Source organism: Lytechinus pictus, chromosome 1 (genome assembly GCF_037042905.1).
Source record: "Lytechinus pictus isolate F3 Inbred chromosome 1, Lp3.0, whole genome shotgun sequence".
Classification (NCBI taxonomy): domain Eukaryota; kingdom Metazoa; phylum Echinodermata; class Echinoidea; order Temnopleuroida; family Toxopneustidae; genus Lytechinus; species Lytechinus pictus.
In genome coordinates, this window is record NC_087245.1 from 19,232,331 (window position 1) to 19,245,265 (window position 12,935).

Genomic DNA, 12,935 nt, shown 5'->3' on the forward strand with positions numbered 1-12,935 from the left:
TCTGCCATATCTTGTCCCTCTCAAAATCTTTGGCTCATTACGCCAATGATAATTTATTTGGTGGTGATAATGAAAGTAATTATATTAATAATGATGGTGATTATGATGGTCATGATAGTGACGATGATCATGATGGTGTGGTGATGGCAATGATATTGATGAAGTTGATGATGATCACTCCCTTTTCATCTCCAACCATTTTCACATCTCCAGCTTTCATCTCAATCCTTCCTCTCATCTCTAACCTCTCCTCATGTCAACCCTTCCACATCGTTTCCATCCACCTCATCTCCCTGCTCGTCTCTTGTAACCCACTCATCTCTAAACTTTATCATCTCCATCCCTCCCACATCATCTCCATCCATCCTTGCATCATCCCCATTCCTCCTCTCATCATCTCCATCCACTCGTCGTCCCCACCCTTAACTCCATCACTCATCATCATGGCCATCCCACCTTTCATCATCTCCACCACCCCCCCCCCCCCCCCATTTAATCTTCATCTCTCCAATCATTTCCATCTGATTACCAGGTGACCCAACATTTGCTCCTGCGATAATTGCCCCAGGATTAATTCTGTCTTCGAGGGTCAGGGTTGCAATAGGGTTTCATGGTAGGTTTATAGGGGTTGAAGCTGAATAGTGTGTGGAATTTACAGCGGAGCAATTGTCGCCAGAGCAAATGTCATGGAACTCATTACCACATCTCTCATTAAAGGTTGAATATTAAGCGGGATAAAGAATACTTCATAGTGAAATAACCCAATATTCAAAATACTTCTTTGGAGTAAAGTGGTTTTATTAAGTAACAATAAGATAAACTTAATCAGATGTACAGTTACATTGTAACACATATTGAACTGAGGTGTATATAAAATACATGTATATTATATCCCACAAAAATCAAATCCTGGTTCAAAACTTAAAGGGATGGTCCGGGCTGAAAATATTTATATCTTAATACATAGAGTATAATTCACTGAGCAAAATGCCGAAAATTTCATCAAAATCGGATAACAAATAATAAAGTTATTGAAGTTTAAAGTTTAGCAATATTTTGTGAAAAAAGTTGTCATGAATATTCATTAGGTGGGCTGATGATGTCACATCTCCACTTTCTGTTGTCTTATGTTATTACATAAAATCATATTTTTTTCATTATTTCATACTTGTCTGAATGTCCCCCTTATAATGAAATAAGTTGCAGCAATAAATATTTAATGCACTATTCAGTTGACAATCCAATTTTTCTAGTTCTTGGAGGAAAAAAAATTGAATAAACCTAATTTCATATAATAAAATACAAAAGAACAAGTGGAGATGTGACATCATCAGCCCACCCAATGAATATTCATGACGACTGTTTTCACAAAATATTGCTAAACTTCAAAATTCAATAACTTTGTTATTTGTTATCCGATTTTGATGAAATTTTCTGCATTTTGCTCAGTGAATTCTACTCTATTTATTAAGCTACACATACTTTCAGCCCAGGCCATCCCCTTAGATAGCATTACATTACCAGATACATTATTATGATGATGAATATGACAATAGCATAGTAATATCATAATTCCAGTTGGGAACAATATCCTCTGTTTTGGTGTCTATGTAAAGCTAACAATAAGGACAATCTTAAAATTACAATAGTGGCCAATTCAATTAACATTTATCAAACAATTGCACTTTGTTTCAGGAATATACATCCTGTTATAAATTACTAAATTCATATTTGGTTACCATGTCAATTACATAAACCCCAACTTACCTGGAGGGATTTTCAGCCATCCCTCATCATTGTTTGTCATAAACAAAAACTGGCCATACAGGGTTTGCGATTCAGGCGGCCTCAAAATAGTTGGAATGATAAGAATGATATAGAGTACTGACAATATTATAGCGATATCAAATATTTTGAAGCTCTGCAGTCTGCACCTCTTTTGCTACTGAAACAAATCAAACCATTTCAATCTTCACTTTGTCTTCAATTTAGAAGCAAATAATTTTTTTAAATATATTAAAGTTAAGATAATTGCAACTCATTCAATCTTAACATGAAAGTTCACTTGGACAAAACAAGTCTGCTATGCAGGTGAGACAAAAAAATTGGTGAAGGTTTGAGGAAAATCTGTTAAATATTAAAAAATGTATTAGAATTCTAAGCTTAGCCTTTGGATTTGTGGCGTCACACACACGAGCAGCTGCCAAATAAAGTTATGTAATATAAAATGCATGAATTTCATTTTTTAATGGTTCCAGAGGACATATTTTTGTTATTTTGTGTTTTCTTTTCATGTTTGGGTGTAAAATGATTGGTCCTTTGATATAGAAAAAAAAAATTCATTATGTAGAAATGCTGCCCGAATATGACGTTACAACTCAAATAATTGAAATTCAAATAACTTTTTAATTCTTTGATGGATTTTCCTCAAAACTTAGGCAATATTTTTATTATTTTTTTCTTCTGTTTTAACAATAAACTTTTTGTCAGCGTGAACTTCCCCTTTAAACCCACTTGAACGATACTTGGTATCATTTGGAAGATTTATAAAACAGATATTACACATGAATTAAACCTAAATAGACTGGGCTATTTCGATGCCTAAGAAGACTGTGGGGGGGGGGGCTGATTCAGCCCCCCTCCTTATGATCTCGGCCGTTGATCGCGACGAAACTTGGCACCCGCGTTACCAATGGCATAATATACAAAACTACAGGATCAAACTCTGTGAAAAATCTCATTGCTAATTAATTATGCTAATTTATGCATGAAATCAGAATTTTGCTTTAATTAACTAAATAATGCCCCTAAAATGCTAATTTTTGGTACACAGACACTTTATATTAATCTGTTCAAATGTACTAACAAAAAATTTCAAAATCACATTAATTTTTTCATGTATTTAACTGTTTTCAAAATTTCTTATGTATTTCTTTGTTTTTTATTGTTTTTTCAATGGAAATTGTCGGGGACTTTATTTGGACCATAAATAAGATGGAATTAATTGATTTCAATCAGTAAATGGAAAAATTATACATTTATGAATTTCGGCTAAGAACTCTATTTGCATTGGATTTGTACACAAATTTACGTTTTTGTGCAATTTTGGGTCTGCATGCACTTATGAAATGATGCGTAATTTTGGAACCCCCCGTATCCAAAATATCCGTGAGTAGATGTCTGGGGGGGGGGGGGGGGGTAAATGTCCAGGGGGTAGATGTCCGGGGGCTAGATGTCCGGGGGGTAAATGTCCGGGGGGTAAATGTCCGGGGGTAAATGTCCGGGGGTAGATGTCCGGGGGGTAAATGTCCGGGGGTAATTGTCCGGGGGGTAGATGTCCGGGGGGTAAATGTTCAGGGGTAGATGTCCTAGGGGGTAGATGTCCTAAGGGGGTGGATGTCCGGGGGGTGGATGTCCGGGTGGTGGATGTCCGGGGGGTGGATGCCCAGGGGTAGATGTTCGGATACGATACAATATATATATTAAAAAAGTTAATTTTTCATTCAATTCGATTGTTCTTTCTTTCTTTTAAAGAATTTGGAAATACATGTACCAAAAATAAGAGTTGAACTTTGATATACCTGCATGAACTGCATAAAAAATTATTTATTGTATCTATGAAGCTGTATTACCTCATCGATCAAAGGACTGCCCAAGTCATTGGAATTCGGTACTCTTTCTTTTAATGAAAGAAATGGAAAATCCGTCTTGTTGAATATGAAACCTCTTCTCGTCCATGGTGTAGGTTGGTACCAGCCCAAGTGCTTGTATCCTCCAGGAGACCCGTTGTTTACAACTTTTAAATGGAAGTTTCATTAAAGCTGCGACAGTAACAAGTAAACAAATGAGAGACGTGTTTTTTATATCGAAAAGCAAGTTTTTAGATTTTGATAAGGCAAGTTAAGTTTTTCAATTTTAGTAGAATACATTTCTTTTTTCAATGACATATTCTTTCATATTGAGAAACTAAGTGTTTCAATTTTGATTATAATCATGATTACATTCTATGTCAGTTGTGCATCCCCATCCTGCTCCTACAAACTTAGAAAACACTAAAAATTTGTAATTATGTATACGAACAAAAATAAACAATGAAGACAATTTCCTACAAAACTGTAAACTTCATCATGATAACGTCAATACTGAGAATTGTTCACCCCTGTGCATTTTGTGTATTTTTTGTAGCCTTGCACAATTTGCAGATATGACCCATATGCCCCTATAAAACATACCTTTGTTAAGTCAGGTGGCTTGTTGACGAAAAGGAACTATTACGGATGGCAAATTCCTCTTGGGATTGTATAAGTACAACAATCAACTGAGCTGGCCTCCGAAGAACCAATGTAACTGTGTTTATTCAATCTAGGAGGTTAAAAGAAAAAGAGGGAAAAAACATCCTCAGTTTCATGACCATAAATATATCACTGAAATTGTAGTTTACATAACTTTCTATATCATCATGAACCTACATGTAATGCATATTTGACTCTACAGTCTGAATTAAATGGACTTGACAAATAAATTGAATATTGTTGGTAAAAATAATCTTCTATGTCTGAACAGGTGTCTGCAGCAGTTAATAAATGATGCATATTTGTTGCATTAAACTCTGCCAAAGACAAATCTAAACGTCTGAAAGAACACTAATGTTTGCATTTCAACTGGGCGTTGTGGCGTGCGCCTGTAATCCAAGCTACATGTACGTGGGGAAGTTACAATTTGATGCAGAAGTTCGAGGTTCGAATCCTGGTCACGTCTTTCGGATGGTGACGTTAAAGGTCGGTCCCAGACGTAAATAATCATATCTGATTGATACACGTCTGACAAAACTCAAATACACACACACACACACACTAACTGGGCGTTGTGGCGTGCGCCTGTAATCCAAGCTATGTGAGGAAGTTACAAATTGATGCAGAGGTTCGAGGTTCGAGCCCTGGTCACGTCTTTTGGATGGTGATGTTAAAGGTCGGTCCCAGACGTAAATAATCATATCTGATTGATACACGTCTGACAAAAACTCAAATACACACACACACACTATCTGTGCAGTTTCCACATATAAAAACAAAACATTCTAATGCTAGGTGCATAATTTATCCTTTTTCTGAAATAATTGTTTTTCCTAATTTTGGAAATCCTTTTCTCTCACAAAACCTTACTTTTGGTTAAAACAATATCTGCTATCAAAAATATCAACTAATTCAAATAGTCACTCTCAATGGGACGGTTCGCCGATGAATATTCATTAGATTGTGGTCGTGTGCACGTGTGTGTGTACAATACCGAGTGTAAAAAACAAAGAAAGTTTTCAAATGGTGTGTGTGTGTATAACACAACGCAGGAGTTTATTTTACAGAGAATGAGTAGTATAGTGCAGAAAATTAAAGTGTACAATGAAGTTTTACAGAGGAGGAAATAATATAAATACATATGGAAGACAATGCAAGATGAGGTGAGGCAAGTACAGTGATTTTTTTTTCTCAAAAGTATTAGTAGTAGAGGAAATCATGGGGAAAAAATATATTATAGAGGACAATGTAACATGAGATGAGGCAAGTCTGCAATGAGGTTTTTTTTTCAAAGGAGGAGATAATACAAATATATATCTAGAGGACAATGTAAGATGAGATGAGGCAATTAAGTGTACAGTGAGGTTTTAACAAAGAATGTATAACTAGGATAAGATAAAAAGAGGACAATGTAAGATGAGCTGTGGTAAGTGTACAGTGAGGTTTTTTCAAAAGAGGAGATGATAAAAAAATACCGGTATGTAGAGGACAATGTAAGATGAGGCACGTGTACATTGAGGTTTTATCAAATAATGTATAATGATGATGTAGACTGTAGAGGACAATGTAAGATGAGCTCTCACTGTACACTTGCCTTGAGCCCTTGATCATCTCATCTTACATTGTCCTCCATATTTGTATTATCTCCTCTTGAAAAAACCCTCACTGCACACAAGTTTGCCTTATCTCATCTTACATTGTCCTCAATAATATATTTGTATTATTTCCTCTACTAATACTTTTGAAAAAACAACATCACTGTACTTGCCTTACCTCATCTTGCACTGTCCTCCATATATTTATATTATTTCCTCTTCTGTAAAACTTCATTGTACGCTTTTATTTTCTGCACTATACTACTCATTCTCTGTTAAATAAACTCCTATCCCTACGTTGTTTTATACACACTCACCATTTGAAAACTCTCGTTATTTACACTCGGTATAGTATACACACACACACACACACCCATGCACGTGATCCAATGAATATTCATCGGCGAACCGTCCCATTGAGAGTGACGTAGGAGCTGGACATTTCATCGCCCTTTGTTGTCATCAAAAGTGGCTACCAGAAAATACAAGCATTGAACCTAGCCGCTTGTAATGGGCACTTAATACATGCGTTAAAACTTTCACTTGACTCGTGCACTTTCCGTTCCAAATTTTCACATTTGTATGTTACATATATATAGATCCTATTTATCTCATACTTTACTCACTTTCTTGGTGGAAAGTACCATGACTCAGAAAGTCAGGAATGAAACATAATGGTGTAATTTGCCTGAAAAACTACAGCGAAACAGCTAAAATCATGCCTGCTGCACATGCCTGCTGGCCTGAAGCAGGCCTGGGCCCAGGAGTCCAAAGTGCATTTAAACATAGACATGGGACTAGGGTAGATTGTGGTCTCAATAACAAAATAAACAGAAATTATGCACTTACCATGATTATATGGATGAAGCCAGGTCAATCGTGTGGCAGTATCCTGACATCGAGGTACAGACTGGAATCTCAAAAAAACGAAAAGTTATCTCCTGCTACCCCAGTCTCGATCAGCCATTTTGTTATGAATTTTGAAAAAAATTAGGAGATGTATCACGAGGTATTCTGTCCCGTGAGTATGGGTAAATACACGGTGAGCTCTGACCTGGGACTCACTGGGAGAACTTCTCGTTTTTTTGAGGTTCCAACTTCCAGTCCGTGCCTCGATGTCAGGATACTACATGTACCACTCGATAGACCTTCATCCATCGTGGTAAGTGCATAATTTCTGTTTTCACAATTTATCTTGCTAGATTAATAGATATAGCGAACATAATCTACCCTTGTCCTGTGAGTATGGGTAAATACACGGTGAGCTCCTGGGCGCCGGCCCGCGAAGCATGCCGGCGCTCCCGGGCCTGGGTATGATCAATGATTGATACTTTCACTGTGTTGAAAATGAAATACATCTTCCGTGCTTTTTTCTTCTTGCTGTGCTGGATAACCTCAATGGTAACACTTAACAGGCACTCGCGCTCATGCCTAAGTTACAACATTAGCATCGAGTCACCATGGACAAAAGTTCTTCTTACTTAGGTCTTAGCTATCAATATCATACTCAAAGCAGCAGAATCGTAATCGTACCCAGGCAGCAGGGAGAATCCACACCGCGGCCGGGCAGCTTCGCGGGTGTGGGCTCTCTGCCTCTGGGTTAGCAACCAAGCGGCACGGAAAGCATCGAACCATCATCTTCTCCGTTGTTCTCCCCCGATATTCGGGGCAGGGATCAGCGGTATCCGCTGCTCAGGTTGGGGTGTCAGGTTTGTTAACACCATGAAAGCCGACAACCATGGCTGCCGTTGTATTATAAAAAAATATATAATTGGAACTTACCTTGGCTTTAGTTTCAGTTATCCAGCAGTACAGTTGGCGTTGATGAATTTGACGTCCAAAACTAACTTCAGACGTGGTAAAAGTGGTAAAATACTGTGTTTCTTGTAATAATCGCAATGGCAGCTTTGTTTGCCGTGTAAATGCATGCAGTACGTGCGCGCGCGCGCCCGCTCACAAATTCGATAAACTGAGTTTTTCAATTTCGATAAACTAGGTTTTTCAATTCGAAAAACTTAGTTTATCGAAATCGAAAAACCTAGTTTATCGGCGAAAAACTAAGTTTATCGGCGATAAACTAGGTTTTTCGATTCGATAAACTTAGTTTTTCGATTTCGATAAACTAGGTTTTTCAATTCGAAAAACTTAGTTTATCGAAATTGAAAAACCTAGTTTATCGGCGAAAAACCTAGTTTATCGCCTTTATGAGACAAATGGCGTTCTTAGAAAAACTCAGTTTATCACTTGAAAAACCTAGTTTATCGCCTTTATGGGACAAATGGCGTTCTTAGAAAAACTCAGTTTATCAGATTCGAAAAACTTAGTTTATCAGAATTGAAAAACTAAGTTTATCACTTGAAAAACCTAGTTTTTCGCCGATAAACTAAGTTTATCACTTGAAAAACTCAGTTTATCTAGAAAAACTCAGTTTATCAGTCGAAAAACTAAGTTTTTCAAGAAACTCTGCTTTTCACTTGAAAAACCTAGTTTTTCATTGAAAAACTTAGTTTTTCATTGAAAAACTTAGTTTATCGGTGAAAAACTTAGTTTTTCGCCGATAAACTTAGTTTTTCAATTGATAAACTAGGTTTATCAAAAAAACCTAGTTTTTCAATTGAAAATCTAAGTTTTTCGGCGATAAACTTAGTTTTTCTTGATAAACTTAGTTTTTCAAGTGATAAACTTAGTTTATCGGCGAAAAACTAAGTTTATCGGCGAAAAACTTAGTTTTTCAATTGAAAAACTAGGTTTTTCGATTGATAAACTAGGTTTTTCGGCGATAAACTGAGTTTATCGCCTTTATGAAACAGATGGCGCGCCATACACGTCCGCAACATCAGTCCAGTCTTCAAGTCCCAACTTCACTTCAAATCGAGGACACAATGTTGCAGTATTTTCAAAGCACTGATAGTCATGGTGACAACATAACTGTAGATAAATTTTTCTCCAGCTTGTCCCCCATTGTCCCACACTGTAAAAGTTACCTCAATGCCAGCTCCATTGCTATGAGGTTAAATTTCGGTCGTCTGAACATTGAACATACTACTATAGGAATTAAAGTTTTTGTGTCATCTAACTCCAAGTCGATTCTTATTGATGTTATAAACATATCACAATTTAAGAATCCAAATATGTTTCGTAGATTAAAAAAAAAGTTAACGGAAAATGCTCTATAACTTGCTATGCTCCACCGCTAAAAAGAGAGCTGATATCTTATTCCCTCTGACCATGGAGCTAATAGCTCTATGCTCCGACATCACTCAATACTCTTTCGATTGTAACATAAAAGATGCAATGTCAGTTATGCAGCATCACCAACAAATTAAAAGCGGTGTATATATGATTACATCTGAATTACTTATGATAAATCCATATGAAATAAATCATTTGCAGGAAATCTACAACTTTAATGACTGATATCGTATTATAAACAACGACACCATTAAATGTGTTATTCTAATTTCCACTTGAATTTTTCACTTTGACATCTCCATAGGCAGCGGAAGCGGGGACAGGTCCCCCCCCCCCCCCTAAATTTTTAGTTGATAAATTTTTTTTTTATTTTTTGGCTTCCACCGCCAATGTACATCTCCCATTGTTACAGTTGCAAGTCAGTCTCAATTTGCAGAAATTACGATTGTGAAGGATTATGATCTTCCTCTTTTGTAGATCTGGAAAATATCGTCTGAGCATGTTCACCATTTATTAAAAATATATTTATTTCTTAAATTATACTTGAATTTAAATTCAGGATTTGTTCACAGATAAGAGAAGTTGAGCATTTTGCACATCACAGAAATTTGGTTCATGCAAATACATGTATTAACATGATCACTAGTAATGCACTATCAAATATCAATACATGAAACCAGTTACTGTGAAAATAAAAATGATGGGTACTGGACGGAACGTTTCTGGACTAATGTTTTATTTTGGAAACAGAGATCTAGGATTGTTTGAAATATGACAAAATGTTCGAAACAAAATTTCATCTCTAAACAGAATGGCAATGACACTCCTGTTGCCTGTTTCATAGAGAGGTACAACTATCATAACTTTGTCTTTAATATGGCGCAACATCCAATTATAATTGTGGTTTCCATGGTAGTTGCCATAATGTTAAAGTACTTTTGAAATGGGCCCCTGGACATGAAGAATACTGACAAAAGAAAGTTGATTGTGAAATAAAAAGAATACATTCATCTTCAAGAAATTTTTTGACGCCCCATGCATTTTTTGTTGTTTATATATCTCGTATTATTTTTTTCTGTAATAAATTAATGAGCATCACTTTTTTTTCAACAACAAATATAATGTAGATTGCTGAAGAACCTAAAATATATTTGGAGCTGAACTAAACTCAAAATAAAGATGTCGACAAAATGAAGTCCAGTGTTGCTCTTATTTATTGGGCCAGACCTCACTTGGCATTGCTTTTAAAAAACAAGTCCACCCCAACAAAAAAGTTGATTTGAATAAAAGAGAAATATCCAACAAGCATAACACTGAAAATATCATCAAATTCAGATGTAAAATAAGAAAGTTATGACATTTTAAAGTTTCGCTTAATTTTCACAAAACAGTTATATACACATCCTGATCGGTATGCAAATGAGGAGACTGATAACGTCATTCGCTCACTATTTATTTTGTATTTTATTTATATGAATATGAAATGTAATTTTCTTCTCATTGTCAAGAGAAACAACAATTAATTCCTCCCTGAACATGTAGAATTAGCATTGGTTTAATCAAGTTGGTCATTATTGTCAAATAAATGAAATATTGTATTTTTCAAACAATAAAAAAAAAGAAATAGTAAGGGACATCAACTGTCTCATTTACATATCACTGAGGTGTGCATATCACTCTTTTGTGAAAATAAGCGAAACTTTAAAATGTCATAACTTTCTTATATCCGATTCTGCATGAATCATGCTAGTTTGACTTTTTTCTATTTATTCAAATTAACAGTTTTCTTGGGTGGATTTGACCTTTAAACAAATAATATACCGTATTCAAATATGTTCAGAAATAATTTCGTATAACCAATTTAACTAATAGAAACAGAGAGAATAGAAGAATCAAGAAAAGTGGAAGAACTAAGGGTGAAAGGTGACCAATGAGCACGAGGTCATGAATGAAGAAGAATGTTCTGAATATAAATGAGAAGACAATAGAAACATGTGGAGTTGTAATGGCATTAGAATCTGATATATAAACTAAGGAGTAAGGAATGAGATAAACTAAGGATTGAGATGAACAGGTGACAATGGCATAGAAATGGGAAGTGAAGTATGGAAAGCAAAGTGTAAAATAAAAAGATTAATCATGACAAAATTCAATTACATTTAAATAGAACGATCAATTCCCGTATAGATATGAGTGAATAACAAAGAATACTTGTGTCTGTCCAATGAGCAGTCCGTCAGATTGATGCTTCTTGGTGGAATTCAAGACAAGATTAATTTATACATAGGACATAGATACACGAAAATCCTTAAAAATTACTTCTTGCCACGCCTGAAGCAGGCTTCTTTGCCTTGGGTTTTCATGGGTACATTGGACGGTTTTTGCCTGCTGGACGGGATCCGTGCACGGCTTTATTGCCGTGCCGTGGGGCAGTGGAAACTGGAAAACAGCACGGCGTGCCGTATGCCGTGCCGGAATGCCGTGCACGGTCGCCGTGCCGGATGCGGTGTAAACGGGCCTTAACTCGGGAGCTCCGTCGCCGGTAAGCGGCGGGGGAGGTAAAGATCCTTAACCAATTAAAAATGAGACTAGCGGTAGCGGGGCAAACCTGTTCATTTTTTTTGTTCAGTATTGATCTAGAGAATTATACAACAATTTGTACTAAATTAGCTTGCTATTTTACCCCCTAATCTTGATAACGCCATCCATCAAGTTGTTAATTATTCCAAGACCAAGTCCAAGTGATTAAAAAATGACATATTTTGGGGTAAATTTTGGTTGTGTTATAAAAAGCGACTGACTAAACTAAGTCAAAGAGTAAAGTCATCACTCATGTCATGACACTGACACATTTGTTAATGTTGGGCTAGATTAAATTTAGGCATCCAAGCCTGGTTTAATGCAATTCTGTTGCACTGTAAGCCAAGTTCAAGATATTGTATGTGCGGATGGTTGTTTGTAGTATTGTACTTTGTATGGACAAGATGGCAGTTAATTTTTTATTGCTTTGTTTGAAACTGTCAGGTAATGGATTATGGCAGTGTGTCTCAAATTTGTGCATGGTCATTTATCTAAAAACTAGACCCTATTCAATATCTTTGAAATCTGACATCATACACCAAAAAAAGCAACCTAAATTACCCTTTGACATACATTTCTTAATGATGAAATAAGTATTCATGAAAATATTGACAAAATATCAAAAAATTTGTCACCTTTTTTTCAGGCGTTAACACTCATTCGGAAAAAAAATCCTAAATTGAAATATGAACTTCTTAACAAGCATCAAAGTTGGTAATGGTATCATAAAAAATCTGAGTAAAACATGGTACTGACCTTACCAATTCTATAGCATTCTGTCATCCATATTCATAGATATATCTTACCTTATGAGATTGAGTTTTCTTTGAAACTCCATGACTCTTTTGTCCGTGAAATAATGCCACACTTTTTTAAAACGATTAATTTTTTTTCTAGAACAGTGATTGGAATATAATTTTGAGATCGCGATACCAATGAAACCCCTTGACTTGCTTCACTTTAAATCAGTAATTTTTTAGTCTACAACCTCGCCGTTACTTATGTGAATTGGTTTTTTATAAAATGTTAATATTTTTAAATTAATTTTAGCCTGATAAATAGTTATGAACCCATCAGTCATACATGTACAAGAAAGGGAAACACAAACATTCATAATATTTGTGAGATTTGAAGCATAAATTTTGAGAGCCATAACAAGAAACTGTGAAGCTTCTGATGAATGGAAGGCCAAATATTTGCAATTTATTGTCAAATCTCCAAGAGCTACATGTAAAATGAGGGAAGATTGCTGATGTTTAGGCCATCAGCTTGGTAT

The 12,935-nt window shown here is 35.8% G+C and overlaps 1 long non-coding RNA gene across 1 annotated transcript; it reads right to left on the minus strand.

The window, feature by feature from the left end:
- Positions 1–3,688: 3,688 nt before the first annotated feature.
- On the minus strand, positions 3,689–7,824 carry LOC129260298 (uncharacterized). Its single transcript, XR_010293185.1, has 3 exons — positions 7,670–7,824; positions 4,233–4,362; positions 3,689–3,821 (listed from the first exon to the last, which is right to left on the minus strand). It is a non-coding gene; the product is annotated as an uncharacterized LOC129260298 (long non-coding RNA).
- Positions 7,825–12,935: the final 5,111 nt, after the last annotated feature.